We start from the raw sequence: 17,470 nt of genomic DNA, 5'->3' as shown, positions 1-17,470 counted from the left end.
GGCAGAGAAGAAGGGGGTGTCCCAAAACACTTTTTCGCCATTCATATTTCAGTAGGGATTTTGAACAGGGATAGTGCCCGAACCACTGGACGGAATTACACCAAATTTTTGCAGAAAGGTAGCTCTCAGTCCAGAAAGCACCCTTTTTGTTATTTGGTGTAAAGCCATTCAGTAGTTTATGTGAAATTAAAGATCATCCAAATGTGTACATAAATAGGATTTGTTGACCTTATTAAAGACTCTGGTTTCTTGTGTTGGCCGCAGGAGGAGTTTTAGTGCAGAGGAGAAAATAGGGGATCAAGTTGCCATTTATACTTCATATATAACATATATATATATATATATATATATATATATACATATGTATATATATATATACATATATATATGTATATATATATATATATATATATATATATATATATATATATATATCTTTCTCTCTCTCTCTCTCTCAAAAGCCCTTAATAATGGTGGACGCTGGTGTTTTTGTAATGAAAATGCTTCAAGTATTTATTTGTAAAAGACATGAATCATTAAAATTGTCATAATTATTTTAGGTCATGCCTTCTGACAACTGTAGTTGTTTATAGTGGTGTTTCCTCCGCTATGGAGCTTCACCCCCCACCAGTAGCAACTGCTGCAATTCGTTTAAGAACAAAAGGATAATAAACCATGTTTATTATCCTTTTGTTCTTAAAGGGGCGGGGCATTGGGGATGATGACCATGGAGGGGAGTGCACTGTGCATTCTCCTCAGTGTACATGTGTCACACATGCACACTGTGCTCTCTCCAGCTTGGCACTGTGTTGCCGGGCTGGAGAGAGCAGGCACAGGCTCCCTGTCTGCCTGGAGCACCCTGGCTGGACCTTCTTAGCCAATCTTAACGATGCTCTGAGCAGCTTCAGGATTGGCCGCTGGGCAGGCTGGGAGCCTGTGCCTGGGTGCTGCTGAGGAGATGGAGGAGCGGCAGTGTGGTGTGCAGGTACTTTAAAAAAAAAAATATTTCTTTCATTTTATTAACCCCCTTGTACGCCTCCCCACCACCTATATCTCCCACGGCTGGTTACTTAGTGAGAACTCATGTTATCACACAACGCATACCACTTCGCACACTTAATACACAACATACATATCTACATACATACAGATCGAGAAAGGGGCCCCATGTGCATCCCTTTCAGCATGGCTACAATGGTTCAAGTTGTTTTAGATACTGCCTTAAACAGTGCTTCATTTGAGCTGGTAGTTTCCGGTGCGGGACACCAGCACTTATTTTTGAGGGCTGGCACTTATTTTTCTGCATTATGCATTTTCTGCAAGCAAAAAACATACGGGAAGGACAAAGAAAGGGAAAAAAGAAAAGCCATCACAAAGGGAGAAAGAAGAAAGCTGCAAGAGTGAGCTGAAGAGGCAGAGAGTGGCTGTAAATTGACTAAAGAGGCCCGAGGTGGCTTCAGGATTACGCTGTCTCAGTGTTCCTTGCTCGCGCATTTAAATACAGCAGCCGCGACTTTCAGGGGAGAGCTTAGGGCCCGGCACGTTTTTATTTACAAATTAAGCACTGGGTTGAAACCGTTGCCCATCAGCACACATCATTTTAAAAAGTAGTTCTCATACACGTGCCTTGCTTTTAAAATGTATTTCGTTTTGTTTTGGGGGGGGGGAGGCGCATCCCTGTGTTCCTTATGTCTTTCAATGCCCCCTCCACTCCCACCTCCGCTCACTCATCCTTCTCTTTGCTTTACGCTACCTCTTTCATTTTTTTGTGGTACTTACTTCATTTCCGAGTGACTGGCACTGGCAAATGCTACCGGGCTGCTGGGTTTCATTTTTAAATGAGGTGCACATTTTTTATCATTTTAAATCTACCTTTCCAAATTTGGAACTGTAAAGTAAAAATAAAAACCATAATGGCTGTCAGGCATCACGATTCCTGCGTGCACGTGCGCACACATCTTGCGTACTCTACCTCCTCTTCAGCTAATTACAGAGACTGTTCCCAGTCTTTTCATGTGATTCTCTAAGGCATCCGGGATTGGCGTCTTAATTTACTTACATTACACTAATTAGATTAATATACCACACAATGATTTGTAGGTGAAAAGTTGAGCAATGGAGAAAGTGTCCATAATGAACTAGAGTGAGGAGTTCATTTAAGTCACAACGCATGTGCAACATGTGTGCACAAGGCAGCCATTTTGGAACGGAAATGGTACCTATTCCATGATAGTCCTTGTGTGCACATACGTGCACATGCATGAATACGCACTCACATATATGCATCGCTTGCTCATGTATCGAGACTCATCGGTGGCACCCATACAACAAAGCATTGGCAATGCCAATAGCTCCTCACTTGCCATGTAACGGTAAGATCAGTAGACATTGTCAATGCTTGCATTTCCTCAGCAAGGCCTTTGCATATCTTACCTTTGGCACTATTGAGAGGGTCCAGCAACACCAATCATTGCCCTGTGTTTGCCATGACGTCTGAATGCATGCCTGGGCAGAGAAGCTGACCTCCGGGGCTAGAGCCTTAACATGGCCATGAGCCTGGTTATCCCATACCCTGGTCAGCAAGCCTGCCTCTCCTCCCTCATCAATGGGAGTGTAAGGGTGGGCGAGGGACACAAGAACAGAGCCAAAAAAGATGACAAAAAGAGCGCCAATAGGTCTAAAGACTAATGCCAATATCAGTAGCTGGCGTCCAGGCATCATTTTATAGGAGCCTATGGGGATGCAGTGGTAGGCTGACGGCAAGGTTGTCTCACCAATCCACACTGGCATTTCACTGCAGAAATGCCACAGGCACCATAATAAGAGACAGCAGTGGTGGAAATAAGGGTGGCCTGCCCACAAAAGTCAATGGAAACAGGTAGCAAGAATGACCAATGGTACTGTCAATTGTCTCCTTGGAGAGGCTGCAAAATGGATAAAGGGGTCTGCGGCATGTTGACAGCACTGTTTTGTAGCTGGAGTGTGGGGTCTTCATTCAAACGTCTGGGGCCACTCAGATAGCCATAAGGTTTTTGCTTTATGGTAGGCATTTAGGTTACAGCAAGAGTTGGTGGGTCCTGTTTTCCAGGCTCCAGTCTCTTGTATGAAGACCCTGATCTCCAACTACAACATTTTGGTGACAAGCTGTTGAGACCTGCATGAAAAAACAACAAGACTCTGGTGGCAGGTGGGAGCCATTTCCACCAGGGGAGGAGACCTGTCGTGAGAAGCCAGATAGCCCTGTGACCATGAATTACTAGTCTGGGGCTGCCTACAACTAAATCTAATGTAATGTGGTGGCAGCACTTGTTGCTGGGCATGAGACCAGTATGGAGGGTGGGCGAGGTCTGGCAAGAACAAGGATTCAGTTGAGTGGAGTTATAACCCTGTCCCAGTCGCAGTGTCCATAAGTTTAAGACCATCACTGAGACGCATTATCTCAGTTTATAAGGACAGCTCTGTGGAGATAGCGCTGTGGAGACCTTTGGAAGAGGCAGGAAATCTCCTTTACAGTAAGAATAACTTTGATACCACCCATGGCGCTATAGGCAGTAATACATTCAATGGTGGTGGGGACATGAGGAGAGGAGTTGGTGAGTGCACAGTGTGATCTCTCTTAAGTTGACCGTGGCCGGGTCCTGTATTTAAGGTTGATGTTAGCGCCCTGTAATGGCTGCACATCTCCCATTTGAATTCAAGCATCATGTGGGCTGGGTTCGTACCTCACTTACAAGCCGGGCCCTGCTCTGTTGAGAGGTATAAGCTGCACATGCATCAATAGAGGAGTGTGCTCTGTGTCACACAAGAAGCCGGGTGAGTGCATGAGGACTGACTGCACTTGAAGAAAACAGTAATTGGTCTTTAATAGCACTGGTTAAATATATTCTGCGTATTTTGTGGCATCCAGTGTAGACTGACCAGAGGAGATAGCGTGGCTGCTGTTAGTGCTGTGGTCAAGGAAATAGACAAAGAGCCGCACCAGGTAAATGGGAACTTTCCTCTCTAGTGTGAGTCAACTGGTGCTGCAAGAAGAGTGTGTGGTGCTTGTGGGCATAGCCGTGCAAATTGTTCATGAGAGAACTTTACCAATGCCTTGGAGTCCAGACCATTAGTCAAGTGGAGATGCTGGATGTGGAGGCTTTGACATCATGAAGAAGTAAGGTGATGTTGTTTGGGGCGGATCGGAGGCGTTGAAGAAAGACTATTCCAGGCCTCCAGATTAGGTTAGAAAGAGAAGAAGCACTATCTCAAAGGACTTAGGAGATAAAAATGAGACTGTTGCTCAAGGGAATACTGTGTCGTGAAGACATGGAAAGATGAAACATTTCCTACCTGACAACTGTCCACTTCCCATGGTAGAATGTGAATGTGCCTTGTTTCCCTATAACTGTGAAGTTCATTAGGTTGGGGAACAATTTGGTTGGTGATGCATTACACCTTATTGGTAATGCATGTGCCAAGTCAGTAGGTTTTCATGTAAATAAGCTTCTGTTGTTTAGGGATAGCAGTTTATGTTAATGGTTGTTGTGGGCTAAATGCTTAGTACTGCAAGATAGGCTGAGAAGTTTACAGTATGAACCCCTATGTTGTTTTAGGAGTCTATGTGAAAATTTTCTTTCCACCCCATAAGAAGTTGAGTTAGCAGTTTAGGTAAGAGGGTGTAGTACTCATTTGCACATTGTGTAGATACATGATGGTTGTACACATCCAAGCGTTGCTGATGTGTGGAAGAGTAGTACCCCATCATGCGAGATAGTAGTTTTCTACTGTTGTGTTATGTTTATGTTATATTATGTTATGTTATGTTACATTATGTTATGTTATGTTTTGTTACATTATGTTATGTTGCGTTATGTTATGTGTATTTGTAAAGCATCACCTAGGAAGTATCCTAGCACTGCTAAAGGTACAGGACTAACCTGGCCTAGTGGACCTATTTGAAGAGCCAAGTATTTAGCTTTTTGCGGAACTCAAGAATTGAAAAAAAGCTCTTCTGATGTGTAGCAGCAGTCCCTTCCAGGCTTTCGGGGTGATGTTGGAGAAGACCCAAGGAGTGGTTCTGGATCTGTCTTTGCGTGAGATGCGTGCAAGTAGGACTCTGGCTGAGCAGAGGTGTCTGGTTAGTTTGGAAAATGCGATTCGGCTATTGAGGTTTGCTGAACCTTTGCAGTTAAGGGCTTTGGAGGTGTGTGAGGAGTTTGAACTAGGCTCATTTGTGTATAAGAAGCCAGTGATCTCCCTCAGGTGAGGTGTGATGTGCATGTGGTGTGATAGGTTAAGTGTGGTTCTGGCCGCTCCATTCTGAGAGGGTTGAAGTTGTCTGGTGAGTTGTTTATTTGGTGTTTCTGTAGGCCAGCCTGCTTGTGATAAGGGTGTGTGTGATGGTTTGGAGGGTGCTGGTTGGGAGATAGTTGAAGAATTTTCTCAGCATCTTCAAGGTGTGGAAGCAGGAAGCTGTGATGACACTGACGGGGGGGGTCATGTCGAGGTTCTTGGTGTGTTTGGCAGGCATGGGTGTGGGTTTATGTTCAGTCATCCACCAGATGGAGTCTCACAATGATAGGTTCTTAATGAATATCACAACTTCTGTCTTGTTGGTTTTAAGTTATAGTCAGTTTGTCTTCATCCATTCTGTGACTTCAGTCATTCAGGAAGTGAACTTGATCTGGGTGTTGGGAGTATTGTTTGAGCGGGAGAGTTTCAGCTGTGTGACATTGGCATAGGATAGGACATTTGGGGGGTTATTACAACTTTGGAAAAGGTGTTAATCCGTCCCAAAAGTGACGGTAAAGTGACGGATATACCACCAGCCGTATTACGAGTTCCATAGGATATAATGGACTTGTAATAAGGCTGGTGGTATATCCTCACTTTACTGTCACTTTTGGGACGGATTAACACCTCCTCCAAAGTTGTAATAACCCCCTTGGTGTCCAGGATCTCCTGGTGGTAGTGTGTAAGAGTGGCTTTGAAGGTGTTTTTGGCTGCATTTTCTAGGTCCATTCTCTATTTTTGGGACAGTTGTTTGCAGTGGCACTTTGTGATCCAGAGTTCCTCTGTGTGCCATCTGGCTTGTGGTCTGGATCTTGTGGCTTTTTTGGATTTGTGGGGAGCCAGGGTGTCGGTGCTAGTGGTGAGCTTGATGCTAAAGGTTGTGATGGAATCGGATAGGATCCTGCTGTGTTTGGGCTGGTGTATACTGAGTACGGTCATCCAGTCTTACTTGGAATGTTGTTCCAGTCTCAGGGTCCTGGCCTGGTAGTAGGTGTTCCGTTTTGATGTGAGACAGGAATAGTGAACTTGTTGAGGGTGTGATTGGCAAATAGTATGAAACTAAGACAGCAAGTCCAGAAAAAGTATACATTGGTGCTAATTGGTGCAAATTAGAATATGCAAAGCACATTACTTAATGAATTCACAGGAAGTTATGTCATACGAAGAAGTTCCATATCACTTTTATACTCCAGGACTTTATGGGGGTGGACTTACATTTAGTCTGTGCACTGTAATAGTAGGCCTGGGAGAAATATTCATTACCCAGGAGTAATCAGAGTAATTTCAGTAATTACACATTACGCTTGTGATTACACCAGCTTGATTTGAGAGTGATTTGGGCAAACATCCTAATACAGGATCACAGGAACAACTGAAAGAGATTAGGCATCTGCTGGCTAGTGCTGTTTGCGTCTTGTAGCATTTGGAGATATTTTCCTAATGCAAAATGCATCCTTTTGGATGTAAGGGTGCATTTTGCTAAATGCTGGATTACGCTTCTCACACAATTACGCATAATAACAAGTAAGTTTGCTGTAACTATGAGTAATTACACTAGAGCAAATTACACCAGTTATTCCATTCCCTTTATAATAGTCTATGCATCCACTTAGGGAACATTCTGTTGAGTCACGTAGATAGGAATGGGGCTTTATATGTTATGCATACCGTTATTAATTGTGTGTCTTTTATTTAAAGTCATACAATTGAAACCTTCACATGAGCTCCACTAAAGACCAGTGGGTTAAGCACTTACTGCTGGAGACATCTACCAGCAGCTGGAAGTTCAAAGGTTTAGATCACAGCATTGTTAACTCACCATTTCACATCAAATGACAGGTGTATTGAGCTTAATTGGGTAATAAAAACACATACAAAAAGTTCTAAAGTGCTATGGAAAAAGTGCTACACAAAGTACATTACATCATTATTGTAAACAAAGTAGCTACTCTGTGTAGCCTGAGTGTGTAATTGTTTTGTTGCCTTATGCATTTTTTTTTATTGGTCAAATGTTATGTTGTTATGTTACTGCCATTTGTTAAGAGCATGTACACCTATCGGTTCTATGGCGCTGGGGCAGGGGCTAGTTGTTTTAGTACTTGTTGATCATGGACTTAAGTATCAAAGCCTAAAATTGCATCCCTTTGGCCAGTAGAGATATTCCAACTTCTGCTGAACTGTGTAGCCTCTTTGTAATTACTTGCTATTCCTTCCTCTATGGTCTTCTACATCAATCCTGTGAAATGTTTTCCCCATCCACACTGATTTGATTTTTTGACACCAGAAGCCTATTAGCGGGCATCTGCTCCAAAAATGTGCCCCACTTGTAGAGAATGCAAGGCTAGCATTCAGTGAGCTGAAATCAATGTCTTCTGGTTCTAAACAGTCTGAGTTTTTTGAAGTATGTTAACTTCCTGCCGACCTGAGCCCCACTTTGCTCTTGGTGATTATACATTGAGTAGCAGGAAATCCTATTTGAACTATGGCCCTCATTAAGACATTGGTGGTAACTGCCACCTACCGCCATGGCGACGGCTGCCAAAATACCGTTGCCATGGCTACCAGCCGCCCACCCGCATTATGACCCTCTACGGAATCCCGCCAGAAGGCGGGCGGAATACCGCCAACGGTCATTGCGGAGGATGACGGTAAGGTGGGGCTATTGTCAGCAGCAGTGCCACACCAGCAAAACACCGCCTACCGTATCATGAGCAATGATACGGCCTGGCGGTGTTTTGCTGGTGGACACTGCTGCTGACAGCAGCGCCGCGTCCCGTCTCCAGCCGGAGGACCCCCTGCAAACAGGTAAGTCGGGTTCTCTGACAGGAGTGTGGGGTTGGGAGTGTTGTGTGTGGGGGGTGTCAGTTTATGAATGTGTGCATGCGGGTGTGAGTCGCGTTGAATGAGTGCGTGAATGCCTGAGTGTGAGTGTACATGTATGTTGTGTGTTGTGAATAGGTGTGTGCGACAATGTATGTTAGTGTGTGTTTAGGTGTGTGGGTATGTATGTGTACATGTTTGGATGGATGTGGGTATGCGTGTGTGTATGTGTGTGCGCGTGTGGGTGTGGAAATGTGCAGGGGGCAGGAGAGGGAGGGGGAGGGTGGAGGAGAACTCTGGGGAGGGGGACGGGGGAGACCCCTATCAGTGCCAGGAAAGGAATTCCCTGGCATTGATAGTGCCTACCGCCATGGTTTTCGTGGCGGTACGCTTGCCACGAAAACCACGGCGGTAGGCAGGGTCATAATCCCGAGGGTGGGATTGTGATGGCTGCCGGGCTGGAGTCGAAGTCTCCAGCCCAGTGGCTGTTACCACCCTAGCGGATGGAGTGGTACATCATGTCATCATTTGGAAAAAGGTACCGCCAAGCTATTGGCAGTACCTTTCTCCAAATTACCGCTAACTGCCAGGGCCGTAATGAGGGCTTATGTATCGTAATTAGGTTTGGGAGAAATTAGAATTACGGTGGAGTAATTGGCATAACTTCAGTAATTACGCATTACACTTGTGATGCAAAATTACTGAAATTACAGGTTTACGCTAGTTTACTGCAGACACGTAAGAGTAACAAACTAAGAGAAGCCAAGCTTCTGCTGGCTATTGCGGTTTTTATCTTGTAGCATTTAGTACTACCATTTTCTTAGTGCAAAATTTGTATTATTACGGGTAATTTTGCAGTAATGACGAATATTGAGACCAGTGAGAATTACGCCAGTTACACTCACTCCTAATCATAATTTGCTGTTTTAAACATCTCTGGTTGTGTCCCTAGCTCACTGCCATAGACTGCATGGTGAGCTGCTGTTCCACTCTGTTTCCTCTCTCTTGCAGGGCTGAGGCTGCCCACTTCAAGGTGGCCTGCTGTTATGTTGACGTTTGTACTCTTTCATCACACTTCTCTGTCTCTCGACGTCTGCGCTAGGTTTTCCCATAAGCCCCATTATCCTCAAAATCTCACCATATCTTTGCGGCTCACTGGATTCACGCAGAGATAATGGCCCACTCTACACTACTTTGTCAGCCAGTGTGCTGCCGTACTTTAAAGTTTTGTGCAACAAATAAATTCTGACCTCGACTCCAAGAACATTTTCTTCAAATCATTCCAGGCATTCTTTTCACACACTCAAGAAAGCAAACAAAAAAGTACAAGGGATGCACAGCTCCACCAGAAGGTATTTTTTACCTTTTTTTTTCCTGTTTACAAATATTCCCAGAAGTGCCACTGAAATGTTGTGATGAGAGCCGGATTCCAGAGGTACTTCTGCGAATATCACATGACACATCGCCACAGGCTCCTCCTCCCACTGGGAGGAATTTTATTTTGTGTATGGAATAGGGGTGGGCGGTGAACTCCACTCCTCTCGCGGAGCTTGAAGAGTTTTTCCCACTCTACCACTTACCGTTGGCGAGTGCAAGCGAGGAAAATATTGCTCAGACCACCTCCCAGCGAGATTTCTCAATGCGGGAGGTCGTAAATAGTCGCTACTGCTTGCGTTGAGAAACCTTCCGTTCGTGTTGAGAAAGGTGCTGCTCGAGTAGAAAATCTATTCGAGTGGCAGAAAAGAAGCAGCTCCCTCTTGCGTTGAGCGTGGTGCTGTTCGTGCTGATTTTTCAGCGCTGGACAAACACCTGGTGCTAAAAATCAGCACAAACGGTGTGACCTGATGCCCTCCGCCGCTTGCGGAACTCCACGTAGCGCAGCAGAGTTTTTGGGTGAAAATGCACCTTTTTGTCTCCGCAAGGGAAACATTTTTCCCCTTGGAGAAAGCTCTTCCCTTACAATCCCAGCACATCTGGAAGTAACCCTTTCCTCCTCTCATCCTGCAAGGAAGATACTCCTGCCCTAAGTTGGAGAAACTTTCCAACTGCTAACAGGGTGTGAAAGGGCTGTATTTCAAAGTTGTGAAAGTTAGCAGGCATTGACAAACTTACAATACACACCACACTGATAACAACCACTTCCACCCTTTGGATTAGAATTTACTGTTGTCAATTTCTCTTCACCAGTATTACATGCATTTGTTCCTGCTCAGAAATGAATTCTGTAATGACTCCATGCCATGGCAGGCGTAAATTATGAATTTTCAGTCAAACCTACATTTACAGCTGAAAATACGTTTGTAAATAGGACTCATCATCTCGAATCATGTTTCTTCCTTTCTGTTCATTTATAATTGGTACAAGACTAACTAGAAATGCAAGGGTGTAAAGATAATATTATATATATATATTGATCTAACAACTCCCCGTGGTAACTCCAAATGAAGTGTAGAAGCCGCCTGCTGAATTGCACCCACAACAGGTTAGTATTGTGGAGGGGACTCATCCATGCAGTTTTCCTGTGCTCCAGAAACAGCAGGATTGTTACTGATGACAGCATTCTAAATCTGGTCCTCGTTTTATTCTTGTTCCAGAGGCCCATCCATGTTTTCTCAACTGATATGGAGGGTAATGATCTCTGCTCTTAAGGCATCAGTGCCATCTTGTGGCCACAATTCACCCCTAGGTACTTATTCTCAGTACTGGTAAAAGCAGTGCTTTTCTCTCCCAAATCCTTATCCTGACCGAGTATGTGAAGTTTTATGTTTTTAGTTGGCAATGGTTTGCGAGGCTCCCAGTTTTCACCCTGTGTAAAGGTTCTTGCGTTAGCTTTGCCTATTCATGTTTTCTTCCTATTATAGTGAGATTAATTCCCCTTTGCACTGACCCAGCCAAGATCGAAAATGTATAGATTTTTTTTCTGCAGGTTCACATTTAGCATATTTTTTTACACCCACAGACAAAGCGTAAGAAAAGAATAGTAAAGCCCTAATCACAAATGGGTGTCAAAATTACCGGGTCATTCTGTATGGTAAATGCATCCTTGTACCAGACAATTATTAGAATTTGTACCCAAAATGGGGAATAACATGCGGCTTGGTATTACTTTTAGGCACGTGGGCACCGCATTCTGGTGGCAGCCGTGCTCTCATCTGAGCTTTGGACAGGTATCATTGCGGAGAGGGCCTAGGAAGGTTGTAAAGAGTACCAGAGGCCAGGGCAGGCAGGGTGAGGCATTCCATGGAAATTCCATGCTGGGGAGGGTGGAGAGGGGGGAGTTAGAGGCCAGGCTGCGATTCTCTCCACAGCCGCTGACCAACATGCACTAAATTTTACCAGCTGGATTTTCCGGACTGTCAAATTTGTTGACTAGGGTCCAGTGTGTTATGTTGGGTCGCGGGGTGAACCACTCCCGCGTTACACTTTCCGGGACTCCTATTCGGGCCGTATGCAGGCCCGGTGAACTGCAGTAATAAAACAGACAAACACACGTGTGTAGTACCAGCGGCTACCAGACTGCCTGGCGTCACGCCACTCCGGGCTTTTATTAACTATCGCCCCAAGTCCGGGGCTCAACCATACATTCCTAGGGAGCAGGGGTAACCTTCCCTGTCCCGCGTCACATGACCCGCAAATCCAGCCAACACCCCTTCCCACTTGGTACCTCCTGGAGGTCCCAAACATAACATTCCTCCTCAAATATAACAAAACACAATTATGGACTAAAACTACAACATGCCCACATTGATATAACGTTGGCCAGGCCAAACACAATCTGATTCCCCATGCAAAACGACATCCCCAACCACAAACCTGTGTGATACATTTCTACAACATGCGGCTGTATGATCTCTAACAAAACAAACCCCGCCTACTCACACACATAGGGGGTGATTCTAACATTGGCGGGCGGCGGAGGCCGCCCGCCAATGTTCCCCCTCCAAAATACCGCTCCGCGGTCAAAAGACCGCTGAGGGTATTTTGGGATTTGCCCTGGGCTGGCGGGCGGCCGCCAAAAGGCCGCCCGCCAGCCCAGGGCAAATCGACCTTCCCACGAGGACGCCGGCTCCGAATGGAGCCGGCGTAGTGGGAAGGTGCGACGGGTGCAGTTGCACCCGTCGCGTATTTCAGTGTCTGCGTTGCAGACACTGAAATACTTTGCGGGGCCCTCTTACGAGGGCCCCTGCAGTGCCCATGCCATGGGCATGGGCACTGCAGGGGCCCCCAGGGGCCCCGCGACACCCCCTACCGCCATCCTGTTCCTGGCGGGTGAACCGCCAGGAAGAGGATGGCGGTAGGGGGTGTCAGAATCCCCAAGGCGGCGCAGCATGCTGCGCCGCCTTGGAGGATTCTGACGGGCAGCGGAAAACCGGCGGGAGACCGCCGGTTTTCCTGCACTGACCGCGGCCAAAGCGCCGCGGTCAGAATGCCCTGCGGGGGACCGCCGGCCTGTCGGCGGTGCTCCCGCCGACCCTGGCCCCGGCGGTCTAAGACCGCCGGGGTCAGAATCACCCCCATAGTCTTTTAGCCTCTCGGGGAGTGTCAGGCGTGACCGCAGATTGTACCTGCCCAGGCCGCTTCTTTGGGTTACCTCCGAGTTACTGCCTTCCGTTGGTGCTTCTGCAAGTACGTCTTCCTGGTTCGGGACAGGGGACCCTGGCGTTGTGTTTTTTCGGGTGGCCAGCCCCTCCTCCATCTGCGAGGTGCCCCTCTCCACACAGTGTTCGGCAGGGATCCCGGCTCTCCCAAACTCGCACTCTGCTTCCTCATGACCACTGTCATTTCCACTCTCTTTGTGATCCACTGGATCTCCGTGATATCTTTTAAAACATGAGACATTCCTCGTGACTACTTCCTCACCTTTCGTAACAGTCACTAGGGTTCCCTTCACTCGGGTGACTGCCCACATTCCGGACTCGAAACGAGTTTTGAACTTGCTCCCTGGACGTCGGTTCTTCATTAACACCACATCCCCTATGTTCAGACTTCTTGGACGAGCTCTCCTTCTCCTTGACATCCGCTCATTATAGGCATGTCTTTGTCTCAGCCTTGTCTCCACTTGTTCTTTTCTGATTTTTTCCAGTCCCGGCTTCTCTGCCATTGTTTCCGCTTGGGGAATGGTGTCCCTCACTTCTCTTTGCATGCAAATGTGGCTCGGAGATACCCCTGTTGTACTGTGTGGCGTCAGGCGATATTCCCTCAAAAATTCAAAAATAGCACAGTCTATATTTCTTCCTCTCACTACCGCAATCCTTAGGACCTTGTTGAGAGTCCTCATAAATCTTTCCACCTCCCCATTGGCTTGAGGCCATCGCGGTGTGATTTTTCTATGTTGAATTGCATGAGATGCCAAATATGCTGCAAAGTCATGGCTGGAGAACGTGGGACCATTGTCGGTTCTCAGTTCTTGTATGATCCCGTGCGTGGCCATTATCTTTTCCAAACATGGTATTACCTTGTCAGTGACGGTAGATTCCAGTAACTCTACTTCAGGGTATTTTGAAAAGTCATCAATGACAACTAGCATGTGTCTCCCATCCGGCAAATTTCCCAGATCTGCACTGGCTCTCTGCCAGGGTGTTGATGGAATCGATTCTGTAATGATGGGGGGTGGTGGATCCGCCGGCCCTACTAACTGACATACATGGCCACTTTGTATGGTCCTCTCCACCCATACGTCTAACTCTGGGAACCACACCTTACTTCTTAGTCTGGCCTTTGTTTTCACCATGCCCTGGTGGGCGGCATGGGCCAGATCCACAGTTCTCTGCCTTAGGCTGCCAGGAATGACAAGTCTACTTCCTCGCAGTAGGCAGTTTTCAGACGATACTGCCAACTCCTGCCGGACTCTGAATAGCGCTTGGAGCGTGTTATTCGCTTCTTCAGTCCTCAAAGCCAAATTTTGCTTCATCAAATGCCACTTCCCATTACTGACGCAAGACATTGTTAGCTGCAGAACCTCATCTTCCTGTGTCGCGTCCTGTATTTCCTTCAACGACATTGGCAGCGGCCGAGATATCTCCACTATCATCCTAACATACTCCTCAGTGTTCTCCGTTTCCTCTTCTTCCGATCCAGTGATCGATCTTGCATGTTGGGACAGATAGTCTGCAGGGTTCTGGGCTCCTGGTCGATATACCACCGAGAATTGATACCCCTGTAGCTGAAGGATCCACTTTTCAATCCTCGGTGGAGGCTGTGAAACTGTTTGATTGAATAATGGTATCAGAGGCTTGTGATCAGTGTATACTACGAATGGGTGACCATAGATGTACAGATGGTAGTGTCTACAGGCCCAGTTAACTGCCAGCGCCTCTTTCTCTATGTGTGAATACCTTTGTTCTGTGGTCGTCAGTGCTCGGCTGGCATATGCTACTGGTGCCCATACACCCTCCTTACCTCTCTGGGACAGTACTGCTCCCAGACCCGTCGGGCTGGCATCCACTGACAGCTCTGTTTCTTTTGCTGGATCGAAAAAAACCAACGTTGTTTCTGCCGATAGTGCCTGCTTCGTGTCTTGAAATGCCATTTTGTGTGTTGCATTCCACTCCCAAGGGGTATGAGCCTTTGTTAATTCCCGTAGTGGGGCAGTGAGGGAGGTCAAGTTCGAGATGAATCTCCCGCAGTAGGTTACCATCCCCAAAAAACTACGAACTCCTGTGACTGATGTAGGGGGAGGTGCTGATTTTATGTCCGCCACTTTTTCTGGATCTGGTCGAACTCCTTTTTCGGAGAAGTGATATCCGAAAAAGGCGATATCCCGTCTCAGAAATTCACACTTTTCACGATGCAGTGTCAAACCATTTGATTGCAATCTTTGGAATACCGCTCTCAGCCTCTGCAGGTGTGTTTCCACCGTGGGTGCATGTACCAAAATGTCGTCACTCACATTTATGACTCCTTCGAGGCCAGCCAACACACCTCTTATAGTATCCTGGAATACTTCTGCCGCACTGGCAATCCCAAAACTCAGGCGTCTGTATCTTCTGAGTCCCACGTGAGTTGAGAAAGTAGTGATGGCTCTCGACTCTGGAGCCAACATGATCTGGTGATATCCAGCCCTTAAGTCCATTTTTGAAAACCATTTGGACCCACTGAGCTCTGCCACTATGTCATCCACCGTAGGCGTGAGGTGACGTTCCCTCCGGATGGCCACGTTTGGAAGGCGCATATCTACACATATGCGTACCTCCCCTGGTTGCTTGGGCTTTCTCGTGACCACAATGGGGGATACCCATGGGGTTGGTCCTTCCACCTTTTCGATGATATCCGCTTCTTCCAGTTTCTTCAGTTCTGCCTCAACCTGAGGGCGGAGATGAAAAGCTATGCGTCGGTGTTTTAGCGCAACTGGTTCTATGGACTTGTCAATGTGTAATTTTATTTGACGGTCTTTCAGACATCCAATCCCTTGAAATAATTCAGCATACTCTTCTTGTAAACTCGCCAACTCCCCTATATGTATGCTGAACGCAAACGTCACCAGTTTCAGTGCTTCCGCGGTGCGGCAGCTGAGTAGCATCCCCGTTCCTATCTTTGTGACATACACTTTGGCCTGTACGGTTACATCCTCGTGATTGATATCTGTCACGAAGACTCCTGCCATTGGGAGAGGTCTTGTGGACCCAAAAGCAAACACTTTTACTGTTGTTTGCCGTAGAACAGGAAGATGCCGCATTTGGTCAAACGTTGACTGTGCCAGTATATTAATTGAAGCTCCCGTGTCAATAAGAGCTGTCACTTGGTGTCCCGCTACTTGTACTTTGCATTTCGGAATTTTTTTCCGACTTTGGCAACCTGGTTCAGCTGTGTGAACTATGTATACTGTCCCTTCTGGCTCATCATCATCCATGTCCGGACTTAGGTCACGTGGTTGTATTGCCTTTATTCCCTGACTTGTCTTTTGTCTGTCATCTTTTGCTCTCGTGTTTGACCGACAGACCTTTGCAAAATGATTCAGTTTTTGGCAGTTCGCGCACTGCTTTCCCAACGCTGGGCATTTGCCTTGGTGTGGAAATGTTCCTCCGCACATGTAACATGCTCGGTTTGTGCCTGTCGGTCTTGTCTTGTCCTTTCTATTTGTCGTTGTGCTTGAGGCAATAACATTTATTGGTTCTGTCTTTATGGTCTGTGCGAGCGCCGATTCCATGTGCGCTGCTCTTACCCTCGACAACTCCTTCGACCTGCCCATCGTTAGCATGTTGGCCATTGTCAGGCCTGGGGTCTGAAGTATGTGTTCTCTCAGTTTCGTTGAGTGACATCCTTGTATGAACTGCGCTCTTATTTCATCCTCCGGGTCAGGTAAGGTGCATGTGCTTGCCAGTTCCTTTAACCTTGCATAGTACGTGTCTACCGACTCGTCTGCGTGCTGTCTAGCTTGTCGTAAAAGAAAACGTTCATAGTCAGGGTTTGCCATAGGTTCAAAATACGCTGTTATCGCCCTCTTTAGGGTTCGGTACGTGAATGGTGGTCCTTCTTCCGTCACTGTCTTGCTAATCTTGTGCAGCATCGCTCCGCCCATGTGAAGAAGCATCGGTCTTTGCCTATCTGGGTCTAGTGCAACAGCTGCAAAATAGTTCTCTAGACGCTCCACCCAGGATTTCCATTTGGCGGTTTGCGCTGATGGGGGCCCTTCCATAACAAAAAGCTCTATGACTGGAAAAGTGGCCATTGTTTTTTTTTCTTTTTTTTTTTTTCTGCCCCTTATTGATATTGTTCCTCCCTTTGTTGTGGCTTGTGCTTGTTTCCCTCTCCTTCACTTTTTTTTTTTTGATAAGGGATTATTTCTTGCTGTTTGTCTGGCGGTATGTCCCTCTTTTCTGCCTTTTTCCCCTTTTTTTTTTTTTTTTTTTTTTGTATGTGGCCCCCCTCCTGCCGTACCGGTGCTCGCTCTCCCCTGCTGATTGGCAGCTCTTCCCTCACCTTCTTTTCTTGCTGCCGGCCTGTCTCTGGACTCTGACCGGGGGCGGGAGAATGCGTGCTCCCCGTGCGCGCGTCTTCCTGAGCCACACGCGTCGCTCCGTTGACAACCAACAACACGGAGATCCCGCGCCGAGCCTCCGCCTCCTCCGCGGACTCCCCGACTCGCGTTGTCGTGGTGTGCCGGTTGCCGCTTGAAGACGCTGCCGTGCAGGGGCCAGCCTGCCGCTCTGCACTCGACGTGAGTTTCGTTTCTATTTCTGCCCGTGCCTTCGTCGCCAATTTGTTATGTTGGGTCGCGGGGTGAACCACTCCCGCGTTACACTTTCCGGGACTCCTATTCGGGCCGTATGCAGGCCCGGTGAACTGCAGTAATAAAACAGACAAACACACGTGTGTAGTACCAGCGGCTACCAGACTGCCTGGCGTCACGCCACTCCGGGCTTTTATTAACTATCGC

The sequence above is a fragment of the Pleurodeles waltl genome, chromosome 9 (genome assembly GCF_031143425.1).
Source record: "Pleurodeles waltl isolate 20211129_DDA chromosome 9, aPleWal1.hap1.20221129, whole genome shotgun sequence".
Classification (NCBI taxonomy): domain Eukaryota; kingdom Metazoa; phylum Chordata; class Amphibia; order Caudata; family Salamandridae; genus Pleurodeles; species Pleurodeles waltl.
This window is presented reverse-complemented; position numbering follows the sequence as displayed.